At 53.1% G+C, this 6,027-nt stretch overlaps 1 protein-coding gene across 1 annotated transcript in view; it reads right to left on the reverse strand.

Moving 5' to 3' along the window:
* The window catches only part of PPP1R16A (protein phosphatase 1 regulatory subunit 16A), a gene marked incomplete at its 3' end in the record, with an annotated part of 15,967 nt that overhangs the window by 8,050 nt on the left and 1,890 nt on the right, over window positions 1-6,027 (reverse strand). The window lies entirely within an intron of this gene.

Raw genomic sequence — 6,027 nt, forward strand, 5'->3', positions numbered from 1 at the left:
GCACTTCCAAGGATTCCAGTGGCACTCCCAAGCATCCCAATGGAAACATGGAGAATCCCAATGGAACCACAGAGAATTCCAATGGCACTTCCAAGGATTCCAGTGGCACTCCCAAGCATCCCAATGGAAACATGGAGAATCCCAATGGAACCACAGAGAATTCCAATGGCACTTCCAAGGATTCCAGTGGCACTCCCAAGCATCCCAATGGAAACATGGAGAATCCCAATGGAACCACAGAGAATTCCAATGGCACTTCCAAGGATTCCAGTGGCACTCCCAAGCATCCCAAGGATCCCAGCAGCATCCCAGTGGAACCATGGAGAATCCCAATGGAACCACTGAGCACCCCAAGGGCACTTCCAAGGATTCCCATGGCACTGCCAAGCATCCCAATGGAACCACAGAGAACCCCAATGGCACTTCCAAGGATTCCAGTGGCACTGCCAAGGATTCCAGTGGCACTCTCAAGCATCCCAATGGAACCATGGAGAATCCCAATGGAACCACTGAGCACCCCAAGGGCACTTCCAAGGATTCCAGTGGCACTGCCAAGGATTCCAGTGGCACTGCCGAGCATCCCAATGGAACCATGGAGAATCCCAATGGAAGCACAGAGAATCCCAGTGGCACTTCCAAGGATTCCAGTGGCACTCCCAAGCATCCCAGGGATCCCAGCAGCATCCCAGTGGAACCCCCAAGTATCCCAACAGCCCTTCCAAGGATTCCCGTGGCACTGCCAAGCATCCCAATGGAACCATGGAGAATCCCAATGGAACCACTGAGCACCCCAATGGTGCTTCCAAGGATTCCCATGGCACTCCCAAGCATCCCAGGGATCCCAGCAGCATCCCAATGGAACCATGGAGAATCCCAATGGAACCACTGAGAATCCCAATGGCACTTCCAAGGATTCCAATGGAACCATGGAGAATCCCAGTGGAACCCCCAAGTATCCCAACAGCACTTCCAAGGATTCCAGTGGCACTCCCAAGCATCCCAATGGAACCATGGAGAATCCCAATGGAACCATAGAGAATCCCAATGGAACCATGGAGAATCCCAATGGAACCACAGAGAATCCCAGTGGCACTTCCAAGGATTCCAACGGAACCATGGAGAACCCCAACGGAAGCACAGAGAATCCCAATGGCACTTCCAAGGATTCCAGTGGCACTGCCGAGCATCCCAATGGAACCATGGAGAATCCCAACGGCCCTTCCAAGGATTCCAGTGGCACTGCCGAGCATCCCAGGGATCCCAGCAGCATCCAGTGGAACCCCCAAGTATCCCAACGGCCCTTCCAAGGATTCCAGTGGCACTGCCGAGCATCCCAATGGAACCATGGAGAATCCCAATGGAACCACAGAGAATTCCAGTGGCACTTCCAAGGATTCCAGTGGCACTCCCAAGCATCCCAAGGATCCCAGCAGCATCCCAATGGAACCATGGAGAATCCCAATGGAACCACAGAGAATCCCAATGGCACTTCCAAGGATTCCAGTGGCACTCCCAAGCATCCCAGCAGCATCCCAACGGAACCCCCAAGTATCCCAACGGCCCTTCCAAGGATTCCCATGGCACTCCCAAGCATCTCAGGGATCCCAGCAGCATCCCAATGGAACCACAGAGAATCCCAATGGCACTTCCAAGGATTCCAATGGCACTGCCAAGGATTCCCATGGCACTCCCAAGCATCCCAAGGAAACCAGTAGCATCCAATGGAACCATGGAGAATCCCAATGGAACCACAGAGAATCCCAATGGCACTTCCAAGGATTCCAATGGCACTGCCAAGGATTCCCATGGCACTCCCAAGCATCCCAATGGAACCATGGAAAATACCAATGGAAGCACTGAGTACCCCAAGGGCACTTCCAAGGATTCCAGTGGCAGTGCCAAGCATCCCAGGGATCCCAGTAGCATCCCAATGGAACCATGGAGAATCCCAATGGAACCACCGGGGATCCCAACGGCACTTCCAAGGATTCCCAACAGCACTGTGAGCATCCCAAGGATCCCAGCAGCGTCCCAATGGAACCATGGAGAATCCCAGTGGAACCCCTGAGTATCCCAATGGTACTTCCAAGGATTCCCGTGGCACTGCCAAGCATCCCAATGGAAACATGGAGAATCCCAATGGCACTTCCAAGGATTCCCATGGCACTCCCAAGCATCTCAGGGATCCCAGCAGCATCCCAATGGAACCATGGAGAATCCCAAAGGCACTTCCAAGGATTCCAGTGGCACTGCCGAGCATCCCAAGGATCCCAGCAGCATCCAATGGAACCCCCAAGTATCCCAAGGGCACTTCCAAGGATTCCAGTGGCACTGCCGAGCATCCCAATGGAACCATGGAGAATCCCAATGGAACCACTGAGAATCCCAACGGCACTTCCAAGGATTCCAATGGAACCATGGAGAATCCCAGTGGAACCCCCAAGTATCCCAAGGGCACTTCCAAGGATTCCAGTGGCACTCCCGAGCATCCCAATGGAACCATGGAGAATCCAAATGGAACCACAGAGAATCCCAATGGCACTTCCAAGGATTCCAATGGCACTGCCAAGGATTCCAGTGGCACTCCCAAGCATCTCAATGGAACCATGGAGAATCCCAATGGAACCACAGAGAATCCCAGTGGCACTTCCAAGGATTCCAGTGGCACTGCCAAGCATCCCAATGGAACCATGGAGAATCCAAATGGAACCACTGAGCACCCCAAGGGCACTTCCAAGGATTCCAGTGGCACTGCCAAGCATCCCAAGGATCCCAGCAGCATCCCAATGGAACCCCCAAGTATCCCAACAGCCCTTCCAAGAATTCCCGTAGCACTGCCAAGCATCCCAATGGAACCATGGAGAATCCCAATGGAACCCCTGAGTATCCCAAAAGCACTTCCAAGGATTCCCAACAGCACTGTGAGCATCCCAAGGATCCCAGCAGCATCCCAATGGAACCATGGAGAATCCCAATGGAACCACTGAGAATCCCAATGGCACTTCCAAGGATTCCAGTGGCACTGCTGAGCATCCCAGTGGAACCATGGAGAATCCCAATGGAAGCACTGAGCACCCCAATGGCACTTCCAAGGATTCCAGTGGCACTCCCAAGCATCTCAGGGATCCCAGCAGCATCCCAATGGAACCATGGAGAATCCCAATGGAAGCACTGAGCACCCCAAGGGCACTTCCAAGGATTCCAGTGGCACTGCCGAGCATCCCAACGGAACCATGGAGAATCCCAATGGCACTGCCAAGGATTCCAGTGGCACTGCCAAGGATTCCAGTGGCACTCCCAAACATCCCAATGGAAACATGGAGAATCCCAAAGGCACTTCCAAGGATTCCAGTGGCACTGCCGAGCATCCCAAGGATCCCAGCAGCATCCCAATGGAACCATGGAGAATCCCAATGGAACCACAGAGAACCCCAATGGCACTTCCAAGGATTCCAATGGCGCTTCCAAGGATTCCAGTTGCAGTGCCAAGCATCCCAATGGAACCATGGAGAATCCCAATGGAAGCACTGAGCACCCCAAGGGCACTTCCAAGGATTCCAATGGAACCATGGAGAACCCCAATGGAACCACAGAGAATCCCAGTGGCACTTCCAAGGATTCCAGTGGCACTGCCAAGCATCCCAGGGAACCAAGCAGCATCCCAACGGAACCCCCAAGTATCCCAACGGCCCTTCCAAGGATTCCCATGGCACTCCCAAGCATCCCAGGGATCGCAGCAGCATCCAATGGAACCCCCAAGTATCCCAAGGGCACTTCCAAGGATTCCAGTGGCACTGCCGAGCATCCCAAGGATCCCAGCAGCATCCCAATGGAACCATGGAGAATCCCAATGGAACCCCTGAGTATCTCAATGGCACTTCCAAGGATTCCAATGGCACTCCCAAGCATCCCAATGGAAACATGGAGAATCCCAATGGAACCACAGAGAATTCCAATGGCACTTCCAAGGATTCCAATGGCACTGCCAGGCATCCCAGTGGAACCATGGAGAATCCCAATGGCACTTCCAAGGATTCCCGTGGCACTTCCGAGCATCCCATGGAACCATGGAGAATCCCAACGGCCCTTCCAAGGATTCCCACGGCGCTGCCGAGCATCCCAAGGATCCCAGCAGCATCCCAATGGAACCATGGAGAATCCCAATGGAACCACAGAGAATCCCAATGGCACTTCCAAGGATTCCAATGGCACTTCCAAGGATTCCAATGGCACTGCCAAGGATTCCAGTGGCACTCCCAAGCATCCCAATGGAACCATGGAGAATCCCAATGGAAGCACAGAGAATCCCAATGGCACTTCCAAGGATTCCAATGGCACTTCCGAGCATCCCAATGGAACCATGGAGAATCCCAATGGCACTTCCAAGGATTCCAGTGGCACTGCTGAGCATCCCAATGGAACCATGGAGAATCCCAANAGAGAATCCCAGTGGCACTTCCAAGGATTCCTGTGGCACTCCCAAGCATCCCAATGGAACCATGGAGAATCCCAATGGAACCACAGAGAATCCCAAAGGCACTTCCAAGGATTCCAATGGAACCATGGAGAACCCCAATGGAAGCACAGAGAATCCCAATGGCACTTCCAAGGATTCCAGTGGCACTGTGAGCATCCCAAGGATCCCAGCAGCATCCCAATGGAACCATGGAGAATCCCAATAGAACCCCCAAGTATCCCAGTGGCACTTCCAAGGATTCCATTGGCACTGCTGAGCATCCCAATGGAACCACGGAGAATCCCAACGGCACTTCCAAGGATTCCAGTGGCACTCCCAAGCATCTCAATGGAACCATGGAGAATCCCAATGGAACCATGGAGAATCCCAATGGAACCACGAAGAATCCCAACGGCACTTCCAAGGATTCCAGTGGCACTCCCAAGCATCTCAATGGAACCATGGAGAATCCCAATGGAACCACGGAGAATCCCAACGGCACTTCCAAGGATTCCAATGGAACCATGGAGAACCCCAATGGAACCGCTGAGCACCCCAACGGCACTTCCAAGGATTCCAGTGGCACTGCCAAGCATCCCAATGGAACCATGGAGAATCCCAATGGAACCATGGAGAATCCCAGTGGAACCATGGAGAATCCCAGTGGCACTTCCAAGGATTCCAGTGGCACTGCCAAGGATTCCATTGGCACTCTCAAGCATCCCAATGGAATCACCAAGGATCCCAATGGAACCACAGAGTATCCCAAAAGCACTTCCAAGGATTCCAGTGGCACTCCCAAGCATCCCAATGGAACCATGGAGAATCCCAATGGAACCACAGAGAATTCCAATGGCACTTCCAAGGATTCCAGTGGCACTCCAAAGCATCCCAAGGATCCCAGCAGCATCCCAATGGAACCATGGAGAATCCCAACGGAAGAACTGAGCACCCCAATGGCACTTCCAAGGATTCCAGTGGCACTGCTGAGCATCCCAATGGAACCATGGAGAATCCCATTGGAACCACTGAGAATCCCAACGGCACTTCCAAGGATTCCAATGGCACTCCCAAGCATCTCAATGGAACCATGGAGAATCCCAGTGGCACTTCCAAGGATTCCAATGGAACCATGGAGAACCCCAATGGACGCACAGAGAATCCCAATGGCACTTCCAAGGATTCCAGTGGCACTCCCAAGCATCCCAGGGATCCCAGCAGCATCCCAATGGAACCCCCAAGTATCCCAACTGCCCTTCCAAGGACTCCCGTGGCACTGCCGAGCATCCCAATGGAACCATGGAGAATCCCAATGGAACCATGGAGAATCCCAATGGAACCCCCAAGTATCCCAAGGGCACTTCCAAGGATTCCAATGGAACCATGGAGAATCCCAATGGAACCACTGAGAATCCCAATGGCACTTCCAAGGATTCCAATGGAACCATGGAGAATCCCAATGGAACCACTGAGAATCCCAATGGCACTTCCAAGGATTCCAATGGAACCATGGAGAATCCCAATGGAACCACTGAGAATCCCAATGGCACTTCCAAGGATTCCAATGGAAC

This window comes from Lepidothrix coronata, unplaced genomic scaffold (assembly GCF_001604755.1).
Source record: "Lepidothrix coronata isolate B3197 unplaced genomic scaffold, Lepidothrix_coronata-1.0 Scaffold551, whole genome shotgun sequence".
NCBI lineage: Eukaryota > Metazoa > Chordata > Aves > Passeriformes > Pipridae > Lepidothrix > Lepidothrix coronata.